Source organism: Patiria miniata, unplaced genomic scaffold (assembly GCF_015706575.1).
Source record: "Patiria miniata isolate m_02_andy unplaced genomic scaffold, ASM1570657v1 HiC_scaffold_10, whole genome shotgun sequence".
Taxonomy (NCBI): Eukaryota; Metazoa; Echinodermata; class Asteroidea; order Valvatida; family Asterinidae; genus Patiria; species Patiria miniata.
The window spans coordinates 265,560-285,525 of NW_024037048.1; the positions used below are offsets into that span (position 1 = coordinate 265,560).

Below are 19,966 nucleotides of genomic sequence, written 5' to 3' on the forward strand. Positions count from 1 at the left end.
GACTCGGCCAAGTACTCGTCCATGAAAGTACTTGGAACACTGGTGCCTTGGGCCTACACAAACCACTGAATCTAGGCCTGCAAGCAATGTCTCTACTTGTTGTTGATTTTTCTGTGAAGCCGGCAGCCGGCAACAACGTCTATCAAGCAATGGTGGAGGAGCTTGATGTACACATGAAACATCTTCCAAGGTTTGATGATCGCCCCAACTCTTGTAAGAGTTGAAAGAGTGGCAAAGTCTCCATCCAAGTGGCCAACTTCATGAAGATGACATGTATATTCAACCCAGGACCCCTGTTGCAATACTTTCCTGTGCATACCCCCGAGTATTGCTTTTCCCAAGCCTCCTTGCATCAGACTGTGAAGTCTCTGCACCCAGAATCCACAGCAGCATCAAGGTATCAGAAAGTTAATCTCTAGATATAGTGAAGTCTTCAGCAAGGATGAGGATGACATTGCTACTGTAATAAAATAGAGCACCAAATCATCGCCACAGACGACATACCAGTCAAAGTAACTTACAGACGTATTCCCCCACACCTATCACACCATGCATGATTGCCTACGCACACTGCCCCCGGACCAGAAGCACAAATGGCCGTAAAACCTCCCAGAGTTGATCTATGCTTATAATGCCACACCCCACTCCTTACAGGCTACTTCCCCTACTACCTCATTTTTGGACGGAAGCAAGGTTACCGTAGACTATCTTCTTGGGCACAGGAGAGAGGTAGACAACGATCCAGAGATTTGACCAGTGGGTAGCAGATTATCAGACGCGAATGGAGCAAGCATTCGAAAGAGCTTAAGGCACAGCGGAAAAGAGGCCCCTCGAAGACAACAAGTCAATGACGACATAATGAGACATTGAGGCAGGAAGATCTCCACGTTGAGGCAGGGTCTTCCTTCGCAATCATACAATCAGAAATAAGGGCAGAAATAGTGCTGCAGCCGAATGGCCATACCGCACTAAAAATAGTCGACTTGATACGAAGTGAATAGCAATGAATACTACAACTTAACAATACACCTCTTGTTATTCTTTTATACTTTAACATTAAGACCAGTCACCATATGCCTCTACTTTTCAATGAAATCAAGAAAAACAAGATTGTGTCCCCTAGAACGTTTTAATTGTCCATAGTGAGCGCTCTAATGGACAGGACACATTCCAATGATTCAGTCTAGATTCATTTTAGTTGTTAGCTCCTGCAGCTGACCTCCTTAAGAAGACCACAGCCAAGAAACACTTTATGGACTCCAGTCCTGTTCTATTTTATAATTGGTTATTTCACCAACAAGTTGCATGACACTTTGAACAGTGGCGGATCTAAGTTCATTTAAATACAGGAATACAAAGGGATAGATGGGGCACAGCCCCACTTGTTCATTGTATTGCTGTATTTTAATGAAGCTGGATGCGCCACTGTTGAAAGTGCAACATGCATTGAAAATCATTAAATTATGGTGAGGACACTTACCTGTGAAGACAGAGACTCTGTTGCACTAGATGTTTCTTTGTCTCGTCTTACTGTTTGATAACTTACAATGCTTTTAGCTGACACATTTGGAACCGCTTTGCTTTTCCATAAAGCCATCAGTTTCTTGCTCATTGTCAAACCTTAATGATGAAGTATAAAGAGATAAATATTTGTTTCAAATTTGTTACAATTTGTTTCACTGAATAAACAACAATGAGAAACTGACTTACTTAATCATTAATATGATCCTATGCCAACTACCCATTGACTTATCTAGCCAAAGTTGCAGTTTTTGAGTCAAACCAGTTTCACAAATGCCACGCCAAATAGTTGCAAATGCCATGCCAGCTGCCACACTGTTACAAATACAAATCTCAACTCTGTAATCTACTATTTATTAACCACTTCATTTGCTTATTATTAAAGTTATATACTCACTTCTCCTTCCAGGCAACTCTAACAATTGTTTTGCCGTCAGTAATGGCGCTACAGGAAGAATCTGTCCAGAAAAAAAAAAATATGCCACTTGGTACATGCAGTATTGTAGTTGAGTCACCAACGACGAGTCCCAAGTCAAAGTCCTGGGTCACAACCTCGAGTCCGAGTGGTGAGTCACTTGTTCTTTCATCAAACAAATAATTTTTTTTCAAAATTTTTTTCAAACATCCATTCTGTCTTTCAAGTAAATACCAGTGTATATAGCTTACCTTGTGTGTGTACATGCTGTTTAGACCCAAAATTTGATGGCTGTTTCGGCAACCAGCCAAAACAGCCTTTGTTTTTGGCTTTTTTCGCATAGTGGAAAGCCTTTGTTTTTGTTTTTTTTTTTGTTTTTTGGGGGTTTTTTTTGGCTCTTCTCCGCATAGTGCGGAAAAGCCTTTGTTTTTGTTCTCATTTTTTTTTGGGGGGGGGGGGGGCTTTCCGCAAAGTGCGGTAAAGCCTTTTTTTTTGTTAAGATTGTTCTTTCTTCTTCTTCTTCTTGTCGCCTAAATCCCATAGACTTTGTACACGATTTTTCTGCTCACCACTTTTGGCATAAATCTTTGTCATACATCATTCAAAGTTACCACAGGCAAGATTGACATCATGGTGACATCATTGACTAGTTTATTATAGATTTTCCATAGACTTTGTACACAGAAATTTAAAAAAAATTGCCGCTTTTCAAAGGGCATTTTCGACTCTTTGCCAGTAATTCTTTACACCACTCTTTGTCGAAGCGAAGACCCTAATTCAAACAACATTGTGTAATGATGATGTCATGATGACGTCATCCGGTGTTTTATTTATGGGCAATTAAATGGTGACACTTTTAATATTTAAAAATGCATAAGAAATCAACCGTACGCGTCCACAGCATTCGTGCCGGCAAGTGGTAGAGTAGGTTGAGGTCTTTATTTCATTCAGTGTGCGTGAAATCACATGACCCTTGCTTCCGGTCGAAAAAGGCCAAAACAGGAAGTGGCTTATTATTTAAAAGTGGTAATAGATATGAACTTGCTTTCAACGGTGTTAGTCTCTTGGCTGAGAGTATTCTTCAAATCATCTACCAATGACGTCATGTATTTTGAATAGATGTGTGCGGCGAAGTTGTCGGAATCGCCTAAATTTGGTGTATATGATGACCTTGACCCACTTAAGACGTGTGCGAAGTTTTAGGCATATGGCGTCATCAAACTGGAAGTTCCGTTGAAAAGACCTTCCTTTTTCAAAAATTGCTAACATATCAATCTGTACAGATATAATCTTGAATTGCCCATTAATGATAGCGTAAACATTTGCCTCAACAGTGCCAAGTTCCCAGCTTGTCAAATTGTTCACACAGTTGACGCAACGTCGGCAAAAAATACCCTTGCATCAGTAAACTTGTCTCAGTGATTTTTTTTCTGCTTTAGGGGCCGGGGAAGGGCAGACAGACAGATGTCGTTCCTTTATTAGTATACATGTAGATACAAAATCAGAAGCCATGATGATGTCATGATGTGTCCCCGTGCATCATCTTAAGGTGTACAGTCTGGAAGTCCTAAATCTATATATGTATAACAAAAACAACAACAGCACATAAAATAACAATGCATTCAAAACAGAAAACGTCACCACAATTAAAAAACATAATGCGGAAAAACAATTTCAAAGCTGTTGCACAAAGTGTTTTTGTTTAACGAAATAACTGCACTAACTTATGTTATTGAAAACTCACACAATCAATATTATTTATTCAAATGAGTACGTGCTCAGATGATTAGTCTCATTACACTCCAATCCCCCCCCAAAGAAACAATCAGTTCAAAAAAATTTGAAGCCAAATTTGACTTATTTTTTGGTAAGTATTTTATTGAAGAACAGGCTTGGTTGACGACTTGTTGGTTGCTACATTGGAAAAGGCAAATATGTAACAATGGCAATTGACCAAAATACCAATAATTCAAATGTCTACATGATAGATGTCACCTTTTTTAGTACATGTACTATCAAAATGTTTGAGAATGAAAATAGCTAATTTCTTAACACTTCAGAAATGGTGGAAAAGACAAATTTCATCTAAAAGTAAGATAAGTCCTCTTTATCCTTACCATATCTGATATCCTTTGTAATTGTTGAATCTTTTGGAATGTAAAGGATTACTCACAGTATAAGTAAAGATTGTGTATATTTACTTACTTAACAGTCAGCCTGTCTCTACCAGCATGCATAATGCTCACAACACTCCAACCCACCCCCCCCCCCCCAAAAAAATAGAAGTCAAATTAAACTTATTCTTTTGTAAAGTATTTTAATTTTGAACATGCTTGGCTGATGGCATGATTTTTTATGATTTTTTTAATATTTACAATTTCATTCCGCTTCCAAAATTTAACACTTCCTTTCAATGGATTGACTTCAATGCAAAAATGTGCATTGGCATGTGTTAGCAAGATGACGCCATCGTAAGGCATGTTAGGTCATCATAAACGTGCATTTTAAAGTCTTATATTGAGAAAACTATCAGTCCGAATGGGTCAAAATTGCATATAAAGGTAGTGCTATACGTCTGATTTCATATGGATTTATTTCTTTTTGACGATAATATATCTCAGAGACGCTACATACGTGTAATATACTAAAAATTCTTGTACCGTATTCTTTGAAACATTGGACATGCATCGTCTGGAATGTGTTATTGATAAAAAAAAAAAAGCATAATGCGAAAAAGCCCTATGTTCTGTTTTCAAACAGACATGGACATCTAGTTTCTTTCTTCTTTTTGTCGCCTAAACCCCATAGACTTTGTACACAATTTTTCTTCCACCACTTTTGGCATTAGTCTTTGTCATACATCATTCAAAAGTACCACAGGCATAGTCCCTATAGCAAAGTTGTGTCCGTCAAAGAGTGACGTCATCATGACGTCATCATGGGTCACGTGACGTCATTTTAAATGTGCATATTATGAAGTCCATATCTACAGAACTGTAAGTTCCGATTGGGTTAAACTTGGTATGTAGGTAGACCAGGATGTGTTATAGATGAAAATTGAGGTGACGTCATGATGACATCATCATGGGTCACGTGACGTCATCCTAAAAGTGCATATTGTAAAGTCCTTTATCTACAGAACTGTAAGTCCGATTGGGTTGAAACTTGCTATGTAGGTAGACCGGGATGTGTTATAGATGAAAATTGAGGTGACGTCATGATGACGTCATCAAGGGTCACGTGACGTCATCCTAATTGTGCATATTGTAAAGTCCAATATCTAGAGAACTGTAAGTCTGATTTGGTTGAAACTTGGTATGCGAGTAGACCGGGATGTGTTATAGGTAAAAATTGAGCTGACGTCATCATGATGTCATCGTGTGATTTTATATGATATTTTTGGATTTTTGGTTGTGAAACTTGGTATGTAGGAAGACCGGGATGTGTTATAGATGAAAATTGAGGTGACGTCATGATGACGTCATCATGGGTCACGTGACGTCATCCTAATATAGTGCATATTGTAAAGTCCTATATCTACAGAACTGTAAGTCCGATTGGGTTGAATCTTGGTATGTGGGTAGACCGGGATGTGTTATAGATGAAAATTGAGGTGATGTCATCATGACGTCATCATGGGTCACGTGACGTCATCCTAATGTGCATATTGTAAATTCCTTTATCTACAGAACTGTATGTCCGATTCCCGGAATCGGACATACAGTTGGGTTGAAACTTGCTATGTAGGTAGACCGGGATGTGTTATAGATGAAAATTGAGGTGACGTCATCAAGGTCACGTGACGTCATCCTAATTGTGCATATTGTAAAGTCCTATATCTAGAGAACTGTAAGTCTGATTAGGTTAAAACTTGGTATGTGAGTAGACCGGGATGTGTTATACTATAGGTAAGAATTGAAGTGACGTGATCATGACGTCATCATGTGATTTTATATGATTTTTTTTTGGAATTATGGACCTTTAAGCCATATCTCACGAACGCAACATGCACAATTCAAAATTCTTTTCGTATTGAGTTTGTTAGGTAATAGGTATATGCACAACATTTTGAAAAATGTGTGACGTCATCATGACGTCATCAAAAATGCAATTTTTGAAAACACATACAAGGGAAGGTCCCATCATCATGAAACTTGGTGGATAGCCAGATAATGGTACCAGTACACCAGTATACTCGCATACCAAGTTTCAACCCAATCAGACTTACAGTTCTCTAGATATAGGACTTTACAATATGCACAATTAGGATGACGTCACGTGACCCTTGATGACGTCATCATGACGTCATCAAAAATGCAATTTTAGAAAACACATACAAGGGAAGGTCCCATCATCATGAACATAGTGGATAGCTAGATAATGGTACCAGTATGCAAATTCCGAAAAGACGTCACCATGACGTCAACAGTTAATTTTTTTAATGATTTTTTCATACTTACAATATCATTGCGCTTCCCAAAATTCAACACTTTCTTTCATCAGATTGACTTCAACCTTAGTACAAAAACAAGACCAAAATGCAAAAATATGCATTGACAAGTGTAATCAAGATGGTGTCATAGTAGGGCATGTGACGTCATCAAATGCCAAATCTGAAGCTCAATAGAACTTTTTATGATATTTGAACCAAAAATATAAATTTACATGACTCCTCATTGGCAAAAAAGCATAAAGTCATGCAAAATAAAATAACCGGAAAAGCCCTATGATCTGTTTTCAAACAGACATAGATCTCTAGTTGTTAAGATTTTTTTTTTTTTTCTTTTTTTCTTTCTTTTTCAGTCATTTTGCCCATTGCATTTGTACACTTTTTTTGTTTTTTTGTTACCGGCTTTTTGGGCACTAAAATTAATCCGATTTCCTTTATACTCGGCATACACTTAGATCAGCATCTGAAGTTGTGCCTGAACATTGACGTCATCGTGACATCATCATGAGTCATGTGACGTCACATTATAGGTGCATATTTTAAAGGCCTATATCTCCACAACTAAAAGTCCGATTGGGTTGAAAGTTGGTGTGTACCTAAACCGGGAAGTGTTATAGATGAAAATTGAAGTGACGTCATGATGATGTCATCACGTGACCTGTGACATCATATTAAAAATGCATATTCTGAAGGCGTATATCTACAGAACTAAAGGTCCGATTGGGTTGAAATTTGGTATGTACCTAAATCGGGATATGTTAAAGATGAAATTTGAAGTGACGTCACGATGATGTCATCACGAGTCACGTGACGTCATATTTGTAGTGCATATTTTGAAGGCCTATACTTGAGAACTACAGGTCCAATTCCGTTGAAAGTTGGTATTACCTAGACCGGGATGTGTTATAGATGAAAATTAAAGTGACATCACGATGACATCATCATGGGTCATGCGACGTCATGTTAAAGATTAATAGATTTAATATGTGAAAATCAATATAAAATCATCCTTGAGAGACCTGAACTTGATGCTTGCGGGAATTGATAGAATAATCCAGGGTCTTCATTTTTGATATTACGTGCAAAATCACGTAACCCTTCCTTCTAGTTTGAACCGGAAGTGCCTTGTAATTTAAAATTAGTAAAAGATGTGAACAGGCTTTCAATGATACATAACATGTATGTCATGACGTGTATGTTAGAGCGCCCTCTAGTGGCAGGTTGTTACAGATGATAATAGATGAAAATTGATATGACGTCATCATGACGTCATCACATGATATGTGACTTCATAATTCAAAGCCCTATGAGAATGTTATCACATATTTATATGCCACCATTTATTATACACAGAATTACACTTCCTTTCTGGATGGAACTTATACTTGAAACTTTACATGTCACATATGACACAAAAAAAGTTACCGAAACAGCCCTGTGTTTGTCCACAAACATAAGTCTAGTTTTCCTTTTAATTCCCATCCCTAAAAATCCTCCATGATCCCGGACACTTTTTAGCATGATACCGGGATTTAGTGCTTGTTGTGCAGGCGTGTGCGCGGCCCCTGGATGTGATTTTCCGCAGCACCATGTTTATGGAGTAAAAAAGAATGCTACATAATGAAAACTATTGGCCCCAACGTGCAAAAGCTCTACGTGTGCAGTGTCAACATACAGCCATGCACGTATATAAACTGCACGTATACAGTTGACCTGCAATACATGTACATTACATGTACATGCACCATGCACATTCAACGCAGGATTTGGAAACTGGGGGGACTTGGATTGCTCTATTACATATATTAGGGGAGAACAAAGGCTCTCAATGTTTATCAGTGGTTAAACCAAACGAAAATGTTGTTTCGTCAGGAAAAAAAAGAACCTTCTTTAATAATTTTTATATTTAAGGACTCCATTATTTTATATTTTTTACTTTCTACTATGTACTACCGAACATTTAAAACTCCCATTGATCTCATGCTATTTGGTAACTGTTTATTGACAGCTTCGTACCCACTATTCAAGTGGAACTGTCCCAAGCTGAAAACGTGTAGCGCGGCTATATATAGGCTTTTCATGGGTAATTTTTGTAAGAAAAGTGCTTATTGGAAGAAAACTTTGAGAGAAAAATGATCCCTAGGTTTAGAACCAATCGCAATGAATTTTACATGAAGAAAGAGGGACTCTTCCGTTTGAGCTATGTCAAGATAAAGATGATGGGTCATTATATAGCTGTCCGTTTGGGCCATTTTTCCATGCTTCTCCATAGACAAATCTGGCAGAGTGCAAAACTTTGAAGAAAAAATATCCCTGGTTTTTCCGAAAATGTTTACGAAGCATACATAATCATAAAGCTTAAAATGTATTCTTTCATATTCCGATCACCCCAAATTAATACTGTGGGAGTCTCGTGTCGACGATGCCTTGGATATTGCTCTCTACTGACCCGACGAGCGGCTGTGGGGAAGGCCAGGGGAACAGGTCCGTTTTGGGGCAGTCTACCGCCAGGCGTGAAGGGAATTACCACACTCACTCGCGCTCTCACGCAAACCTCGCGAACTACTCGAGGAGGGTTAACATCCAAGAATATATCAAGTTTGAACGGATAAGGACACAAAACAGCATTATGACATCATCATTTGAAGGGCAATCTAGTGATACATCATAGGTTTCTTTTTTTTTTAATTTAAATAATATCTGTAATCGTGGTGATTCACAGAGTCGAGATGACTCCAACTTTGGTGATAACTTCGGCCACTCTTTTATTGCCCAAATGAACTGAGAACTATCTGGAAAAAAATGACTATACGCCCTCTATGGTCTGATACTGTTACATCACCTTAAAAAATGCTATCTCTAGATTAAAACGCTCCTGAAAATGGAATAAAGGCGTCGGATTGGTAAAGATGGGGTAATGAGAGTTCTTTTGCTTTAACATGTTTTCTAGTGTTTATGTTATCTCAAATTCTTTTTGAAGAAAAAGTAAATAAAGGTAATTTTTTGTGAGTGATTACTTCAACAGCTAAAAAAAAAAAAAAATCAGCTGTTAACCTGAAACAAATGCTCTCTGGTGCTATATGAATCTGTCTCTGTAGTCTTTCCAAATACAATGGGGAAAAATCGGTTTTCACTGAAAGTGTAGAAATAATTAATAAACAATCTTAGCATGACTGATGCATCTTAAAAAAAAAAAATCTGATTTTACATGTGTTTAATGTAGCCGTCTGCAAAACAATAACTCTACATGTGTTCAATATCCATGAAAAAAAATAATAATATAGAGTAACAATTAAAATGATGGTGATAAACCGACAATCATCACACAACTGTTCACAGATCAAGTCTCTTAGTTATTGACTTGTCGACCCGATCACGTGATAGTAGGAGTGTTCGGAGTGTCTTGCACTTCTGTATTATGAGACGGCGGTGTGTCATCTTTGAATGTGACGTGTTTCTAACCAGGTAAGTTCGCGACCATTGGGTGTCACTATGACATCATTCGAACGTGTTATTAACAATGCTGTTTTATCTTAGCTGGTGTCCACAACCGAGTTCGTGGATCCTGGACACGAACTAGTTGACCTGGTTGAAGTGGCTTGAGGTCATGTGCTGATCTGTCAGGGAATGCCTTTAGTTGTGTTTGTCTGTCCTGTAGGCGTTGGTATGTCTGGTCCTTGTGTTCCGATGTATTCTTAATCACAACGGGAAGGTTGCTTCAAACCTTTCTACCGCAAATTTAAGCAGTTCTCCAGGCTTGGAAGTTTGCTGTCCACGGGGGTTGTCCGAAGGCAAAGAAGAGCCTTGCTGATGTTTTGTCCACTGGCCCTTGCTTTGGTCATCGTACACTTGACAGTTTGTATCATTCTTTCGACGAACCCATTTGTGTGTGGGAAATGAGGCAATGATGTCACATGTGTAAATCCCCATCCTCAGCAAATGCTTTGTATGCGGACCATTATCACTGATAACCCTCTCTGGCACACCTTGCTCGGAAAAGATAACTGCACTACTTGTGCAATTTGCAGGCATTCTGCGAACCAGAGGAAACATAGAGTAATATAGTAAGCTATCATGAGGTACTCATTTCCTTCAAAGTGGAACAGGTCAGTTCCAAGTATTTGCCACGGTCGCGTCGGCAGCTCGTGTGGAGCTTTGTCTCGGTTGCACCTTGATGACCCTCATGCAGCTTGTTCAGCGTGTAGGTATGCATGGCTGTAGGTATGAAACACAACATCCTTTCATTAGGATGCCATCAGCTATTGTGCGCTCATCACGAAATGACCAATATGGTCGGAGGGGAGCTACAGTCATGTCATGAGACTGTTCCAAGTCTACGAAGACAATTACGTCGTCTGCGATTCTGATCTGACACGCCTTCACACTGTTGGAGTAATTGATCCATCTGATGTTGAAAATATCCTGACTAACTACCAGGCCAAATGGCATGCGCTTGTAACAATAGTGACTGAAGGGGCTATTGAATGAATTGTCAACAGCAAACTGTCCTCATCGAGATGGATGGACCAGTAACCGTGCTTTGCATCCATTTTGCTGAAGACTTTTGCACCGGCAAGTTTGTGCGTGATCTCTTCGAGACTTGGTGTCTTATGATGACATTGCATGAGTGCCTTGTTAAGGTCTTTAGGATCCAAACAAACGTGTAACTGTTCATTAGCTTTGCGCGAAATTGCGATGTAACTAACCCAATCGGTGGGCTCGGTCACACATCGGATAACACCCTGTGCTTCCATCCTGTCCAACTCGGACTTAAGTTCATCACGGAGATGAATGGAGCACTTATGTTGTGCATATTCGACAGGTTGTGCACCTTTGAGAAGCATGACGTAATATGCACCAGGAAAATCAAACTGTTCAGGGTATGTGGAGATTAGATTCTCAACTGAATGAATCGGTTGGTGCTGTGGCATGATGTTTCGGTCGGACTGAGCATGCAATTCAACCAAACAGTTCAGAGCAACAATGTTCAACTGAAGAGCCGCCGTGTGAAGACCAATGATAGCCGGACCATCAGTCTCGCGTACATTAATAAACACTTGTTAAGCTGCGCGTGAAAGTTGACACAGGCGCTCAAGGCAACACCTTGCCCCTTTGCAGATAGACTCAATGCCAATGGTTTCCCAAAGCTACAGTTAGTATCCAACCAACGCACCATAATACGTACCTACAATGACACAAAAATCAACCAGTATTGGTCAACATCACAAACAGAGTACGAACAGAGTGGATGGAGCAAGGCGGAATTCTTCATCGTAGAGTCCGAAGGCCCAGCAATACTTGGACTGCCCACATCTAGACAGTTTAAGCTCATGACCGTTTGGGCTTGTGATGAACCAAGATGTGTTCCAGATGCGCATGGACAATTTCTCGAGTCATGCCCAGGCATGATTAGCATCGCAGATGACATTGTGGTTTTCAGTGCAACAGAAGACGAGCACAATTACAATCTTCATCACCTATTGAAGCCAGCCTGCCAATATGGGTTGATGTTGAACAGTACTCTGAACATCAATTTTTTTGGTATGATCTACAACAAACATGGCATGCATCCGACCCTGACAAGGTTGCAGCCATCATACGGATGAGACCCCCTCAAGACAAGACAGCACTCCAAGAATTCCTTGGCATGGTGACCTACCTCAGTCCCTTCATTCCTCACCTGTCCCAACACACAGCTGACCTCAGAGGGCTACTGAAGAAAGACGTTGACTTTGTCTGGTCTCCTTCACACCAGATGGCGTTTGAGAAGGTCAAAGATCTTATCTGTACCGAGACAATCCTAACCAACTTCTACTCCTTGAAAGAAACCACAATACAAGTCAAGCAGAGGCATAGGGGCAGTCCTGACCCAAGATGCTACTTCCTGACACCTTGTCCCGCATCCCGGCACCAGATATCAACCACATCGACCTTGATCTACATGTGACTTTCGTCAGATTTACCCAACCCAGACTGAATACACTGCAACAACACACTGCCTCAGACACAACCCTCACCAAGCTGAAGAATGTCATCATAAGTGGATGGCCAGAACGACAACAAGAATTACCCAAAGTTCTCCATCACTATTGGCCTTCCAAGACGAGTTAGCTGTAGAAGATGGCTTGATCGTTAAAGGTGAATCCATCGTGATCCCTGCTACACAGCAGCACCATGTTCTGTCCCAGCTACATGAAGACCACCAAGGCAGTGAAAAGATGAAACTATGAGCTAAAGATTGCATCTACTGGGTTGGCATCACAAGCGACGTACATCGAATCATTGGTCAAAAACTGTCCAACTTGTCAGCATTTCCAAAGAGCACAATCGCGGGAAACCCTACTTCAACACACTTGTCCCTATCCGTCCATGGCAAGTCGTAGGCACAGACTTGTTCTCCTTCGAGGGTGAGAACTTCCTCATAATAGCTGACTACTATTCAAAGTTCCCATCTATCAGAAAGCTTAATGTACCAGCTCAGCAGTTATCAACGCCATCAAGCAAATATTCACTGAACATGGTATCCCAGAACGAGTCGTCAGTGACAACGCACGAAACTACGATTCTTCAGACTACAAAAACTTCTCTGAAACCTTAAGATTCGACAACATCACTTCCTCGCCCGCTACCCTCGTTCCAATGGTTTCATCGATGGTGACATGCAGATGGTATTGCTCTGCATCTGTACAACCCCAGTTGATCACAAGATCCCTAGCCCGACACAATTCCTGTCCAACGGAAAACTTTGTGTTAACCTACCCTACCCATGTGAATCAGAAATATCATGAACTCTTGAGATGAAATCCAAGACCATTTCTATCAGCACCAACTGAGCCAGAAACAGTACCACGACAGACGTGCCATCAACCTCCCACATCTCAATACTGGCCAAGCAATCTCCATCCGGGATCTGATTGATGGACACCAGCCACTGTCAAGGAGAAATGTCATGAGTCCCATCATACATAGTAAACTCCCCTAACGGCAGTATTCTACGTCGCAACCATACACACATCCGTGACATAGAGCCAGCCAGAAGACCGTGACTTTTAACCTTGACCCCCCAAGTCGTCAAGTACCACCATCATCCGACTCACCAACTGCAAGTTCATCAACGACAACACAGACAGCTACCCCCCAGGCGATCCAAAAGCTGCCCTACAAGACTCACCCTGGACGACTTGTGAGAAAGCCAAAAAGACTGTCATTGTGAACATTGATCTCCATCAGATTCTCCATCAAATTCTCCATCAGTGTTCTGGCAAACCATTTTCGGTGTAAAATCACATGATTTTAATTTACACTCTTATTACCAGCAGAAAACAAAATATTCATCAAAAAGAACAAAAAGGAAAATCCGATTTGCCAGTACCAAGATTCAATTCAGTTTGATTTGAGAAAGCACATTTTTTTTTGTATATTCATTTATTTCCTAATTGGCTTAAAAGCTTTTCTTTTTGTTCTCATTTTTTTTCTTTTTTCTTCTTTTTATTCCCTGGCAAATCCCATAGACATTGTACACGTCTGTTCTGCCCCTCACTTTTGCCATTCATCTTTGTCATACATCATTCAAGTCAGCATAGGCTTAGTCCTTACAGCATAGAAGATGTGTCCCGAAAGAGTGACGTCATGGTGACATCATCATGGGTCATGTGACATCATCATTCATATGCACAGTGTTGTTGACTCGAGTTGCTGACTCGGACTCGAGTCGGACTCGAGTCGCTATTTTTCCGACTTGAGACTTGACTTGACTTGGAAAAAAAATGACTTGAGACTTGACTTGACTTGACAAAGAAAGACTCGTGACTTGACTTGACTTGACAAAATTGACATTAACAAAATAGTTTTGTCATAGTTCCAAACATTTTTTTGGTGCACCCACTAGTTTATTATCGGGTGATGACTGATTGAAACTTGACTGGAGAGAAGTCCGTAAATCCCACCGCGCACCGAGCTGAGCTCAGACTGACTACTCAACACGGAACCTGGCGCTTTGTGCCTGCCATGCGTGGTTTTGTGCATAGTCTGATCACCCTCCGTTAACATACATGTACATGTATCTTCAACATTGCTTCATATTGTTTAAATGCTGTGTACTTATAACATGTTGCAAAAGGTTTTAACGACTGGAACAATGACTATGATATAGTTTATGAGAGGCAAGAATTCACATCACAAAGCAAAAAATGCTTTAGAAATGGTTTGTTTAACTCCTTCAAAAAATCATTATTTTTTTCAAAAGAATTTAAAAACTGATAATGAATTCTCTAAAGACATTTTGCTCAACAAAAAATGTGTATGGAAAAAGTGCGAAAACCCATTAGCGCCACTGCAAGTATATATGTTACAGATTATGTAATTCGTTATTACGGATTATTAATTCGTTATAACGGATTATTAATTCCTTATCACGGATTATTTAAGTCGTTATTACGGATTATTAATTCGTTATTACGGATTATTAATTCGTTATTACGAATTATTAATTCGTTATAACGGATAACTAATTCGTTATTACGGATTATTAATTCGTTATTACGGATTATTAATTCGTTATTACGGATTATTAATTCGTTATTACGAATTATTAATTCGTTATAACGGATTACTAATTCGTTAATACGGATTATTAATTCGTTATTACGGATTATTTAATTCGTTATTACGGATTATTAATTCGTTATTACGGATTATTTAATTCGTTATTACGGATTATTTAATTCATTATTACGGATTATTAATTCGTTATTACGAATTAAGTCTGATGTTCTCACACGTGACCAGGGGCCTATGTATATAACGCCGCTAGGCGGCGCTATCTTTGCATACAAGGTTTGCACTCCTGTGCCATACTTGCCGAGTAATGACTCAGAACGTATGAGTAATTCGTAATAACGAATTAATAATCCGTAACAACAAATTAAATAATCCGTAATAACGAATTAAATAATCCGTAATAATGAATTAAATAATCCGTTATAACGAATTAATAATCCGTAATAACGAGTTAATAATCCGTAATAACGAATTAATAATCCATTATAATGAGTTTAATCCGTAATAACAAATTAAATAATCCGTTATAACAAATTAATAATCCGTAATAACGAGTTAATAATCCGTAATAACGAATTACATAATCCGTTATAATGAATTAGTAATCCGTGATAACGAATTAAATAATCTGTAATAACGAATTAATAATCCGTTATAACGAATTAATAATCCGTAATAACGAATTAATAATCCGTAATAACGAATTAAATAATCCGTTATAACGGATTAGTAATCCTAATAACGAATTAAATAATCCGTAATAACGAATTAATAATCCGTTATTACGAATTAGTAATCCGTAATAACGAATTAATAATCCGTAATAACGAATTAAATAATCCGCAACATATATACTTGCAGTGGCGCTAATGGGCTTTCGTAAAAAGAATGTTTTATAAGTATGAAAACTGTACTTAAATTCTCCTAACATAATGAACACTTCGGCACTTGCACATGTAAACTGGTTCCCGTACATCTTCCCGCCCTACACCGCATGTTAGCGACTATTCAGATGGGAACCATGCTACCGTTAGAGCAAACTAATGCCTCGAACACACCACATGTACATGTACGTTACCGCTCGGCTAGGCTTCGTGCGTCAACATGTCTGCCCCGACAAGTTCGCGTCCGAAGGTGGTGACCTTTGGTTTCAAAGATTTTGAAATGTCTTCAAAGAAGCGGAATATTTTGCAGAACGATGTCAATAAAGAATAATGGAGAAATGGTACATTGTGTCATTTGAATTCTGATATACGTAACTGTGTAATACATTTGAAATTGACTCGGGACTTGAGTTTTGACATGAAAATTTGGCAAGTTGGTGCTATAATTGAAAAAAAAAAATTGACTTGAAATTTGTAAAAATTTGACTTGAGACTTGACTTGATTTGGAAAAATTTGACTTGAGACTTGACTTGACTTGAAAAAATTTGACTTGTGACTTGGGAAAAAATGACTTGAGACGAGACTTGACTTGGGAAAAAATGACTTGGTTACTTGGTTACAACACTGCATAGGCATACTACAAAGTCCTATATCTACAGAACTGTTGGTCCGATTGGGTTAAAACTTGGTATGTAGGTAGACCGGGATGTGTTATAGATGAAATTGAGGTGATGTCATGATGATGTCATCGTGTGATTTTATATTAATTTTTTGAAATTTTGGACCTTTAAGCCATATCTCACGAACGCAACAGGCAAAATTAAAATTCTTTTGGTATTATGTTTGTTGGGTAATAGGTATATTCTAAAAGTAGTGAAAATTGTGTGACATCATTATGACGTCATCAAAAATGCGATTTTTTAAAACACATACAAGAGAATGTCTGATCGTCATGAATCTTGGTAGGTGGGTAGATAATAGCACTAGTACTCAAAATCTGAAATGATGTCACAACGACGTCATTGGTATATTTTTTATGATTCTTTAAATATTGACAATTTTATTCCGCTTACAAAATTTAAAACTTTCATTCGTCTGATTGGCTTCAAACTTGGTACAGACTAAAAACTACAATTAAATAATATGCACTGCCAAGTGACATCATGATTACGTCATCACAGGGCATGTGACACCATCTTAAATGTGCAAACTTTAAGATCCTATATCTAAAGAACTGTTGTCTACGAAAGCCCATTAGCGCCACTGCAAGTATATATGTTGCGGATTATTTAATTCGTTATTACGGATAATTAATTTGTTATTACGGACTACTAATTCGTTATAATGGATTATTAATTCGTTATTACGGATTTTTTAATTCGTTATTATGGATTACTAATTCGTTATAACGGATTATTTAATTCGTTATTATGGATTATTAATTCGTTATTACGGATTATTAATTCGTTATTACGGATTATTAATTCGTTATTACGGATTATTAATTCGTTATAAAGATTATTAATTCTTTATTACGGATTATTAATTCGTTATTACGGATTATTAATTCGTTATTACGGATTATTAATTCGTTATTACGGATTATAATTCGTTATTACGGATTATTAATTCGTTATTACGGATTATTTAATTCGTTATTACGGATTATTAATTCGTTATTACGGATTATTTAATTCGTTATTACGGATTATTAATTCGTTATTACGGATTATTTACTTTGTTATTACGGATTATTAATTCGTTATTACAAATTAAGTCTGATGTTCTCACACGTGGAGAGCACGTGACCAGGGGCCTATGTATATAGCGCCGCTAGGCGGCGCTATCTTTGCATACAATGTTTGCTTTACACCGGCACCAAATAAAACGCTCGCACTCCTCCATACTTGCCGAGTAATGACTCAGAACGTATGAGTAATTCGTAATAACGAATTAATAATCCGTAATAACGAATTAAATAATCCGTAATAACGAATTAATAATCCGTAATAACGAATTAGTAATCCGTTGTAACGAATTAATAATCCGTAATAACGAATTAAATAATCCGTAATAACGAATTAGTAATCCGTTGCAACGAATTAATAATCCGTAATAACGAATTAAATAATCCGTAATAACAAATTAATAATCTGTAATAACGAATTAAATAATCCGTAATAACGAATTAATAATCCGTAATAACGAATTACATAATGTGTAACATATATACTTGCTGTGGCGCTAATGGGCTTTCGTAGTTGTCCAATAGGGTTGAAACTCGGTATGTAGGTAGGCCGGGATGTGTTATGTAAAAATAGCCAGGGACATGTTATTGATTAAAAAAAAAAAAGCAAAATGCGGAAAAGCTTTATGTTCTGTTGCAAACAGACATAGATCTCTCGTTTTTATTTCCTCCAGAAAGATCTAAAAGGTTTCTTTATCTAGTAACTCACAAAAACCAAAAAAGAAAAGGACTCTAAGCAAAACAGTCAGTAGATATTTTGTTTTAATCCAGTAATTTTGGAAAACTACTTTAATTTTTTGTTACAATAAGACAAATTCTTTTTCTTTTGCAAGAGTGGATGCAGACTGATCCATTATAATCATTTATTTAATCATCTTGTTTTTCTTTTTTAAAAAGAACTGTTTATGTCAAGTTTGGAAAGATTATTCCTAATATTTTTTTTTTTTTTAAAAGGGGAATGTCACATCTCCACCCATCACGTCACTTGCCCAACATGGCTGATTAAAGAAGTGAAAGTTAAGAAGTAGCTGTGCGTATTCCTAACTAATCTGCATACGACATGCCGTGCGAAAAACTTTTTTTTACTCCTTGCAGTATTTCACAAGCATAATTCCTTGAATTTTTTGTAAGTTTTCTTGGAGAGTAAGCAAGAATGGGTTTATGCTTGTCATCGCTGCAGCCAGCCACACTTTATTGCAAGCTAGCATAACTGTATTTTGCTGCGTTTCGTACATACACACATCGTGTACATGCACAATGTGCTGGTTCATACTTCTCGACAAATTCCCATTGCGCCCCCCCCCCCCCCCCCCCCGAAAAACCAATCCAACATTTGCCGCTTGCCAAGGAAGTATCTTTTTGAGTAATTAAACAGAAGAGGAATATAGATGACTTATTTTACTTTCTTTAACCATACGGCTGTATGAAATGTGAATACATGTTAATTGATAAAACACCCTCTAATGCTATGGCCAGGTGTCAGAAGAAAAAAATTTTCTGAAGAAATTTTTTTTTACAAAACAAAGGCCATTTCAGAAAGTGTTCAAATACACCCTAACAAATGCTCTTACCTGTTCAGATGTGTAGCACAGTTTGTTGCTCGTAGCCATATTATTTCGAATGTACTGTTTAGACAACTGAGTAAAGTCATCTACTACTACAGAAAATAAACGACGACCTCTGGGCCTGTGTTCAATAGATGGCAGGGTTACAGCAGGTGATGTTGGCAAGGGCAATAGACGCAAGTTGGGTATCTGTGTGAAAGAAATTTCCTTAGTAATTATAACAATAACAAGGTATTATTGGTCAGTATTGGAACACTTTGTGGGGAATATAATTATATAATATTGGATGGCTTTGAGGTGGATACAGAATTTACTGAATGAGTAATGACAATTGAGAGCTTTTTTATTCACAACTATAGACCAGTGCCTTTGAATGGATTCCAGAGAAAGTGCACGTTTGCAGCAATAGGGCCACAGATTTCCCAAGTGTCCTCTGGATAAGGGCGACATGCCTCATTGGGGTGACAATTTGGTGGCGCCCTATCGTTCAAACAACCCTCAGGACAAGGAATTTTTCTGGCGCAACCCATCCAAAATCGATTCCTTGTGGTCCAACTAGCATAAATACTGAATTTTGTGGAAAAAGGATTAGGTAACTTGGATTAGGTGACAGTTTAGGTGTGTACACAAGTCTACGGTGTGTCACCCTATTATAGCATTAGTTATTATTATTATTATAATTACTATTATTATTTATATCAGGCTTCCAGCGGTAAAAATAAATCAGCGTATTGTATGCTTTCATAAAAAGTTCCGGATGACTACAATAATAAAGTACCCGGTTGACTGCAATAACATTATTATTGCAGTCATCTGGGCATTTT

The 19,966-nt window shown here is 38.1% G+C and overlaps 1 long non-coding RNA gene across 1 annotated transcript; it reads right to left on the reverse strand.

The window, feature by feature from the left end:
- Positions 1 to 1,439: 1,439 nt before the first annotated feature.
- Positions 1,440 to 19,328, reverse strand: LOC119734710. Its single transcript, XR_005272104.1, has 3 exons — positions 19,149 to 19,328; positions 1,919 to 1,979; positions 1,440 to 1,620 (listed from the first exon to the last, which is right to left on the reverse strand). It is a non-coding gene; the product is annotated as an uncharacterized LOC119734710 (long non-coding RNA).
- Between the last annotated feature and the right edge of the window lie 638 nt (positions 19,329 to 19,966).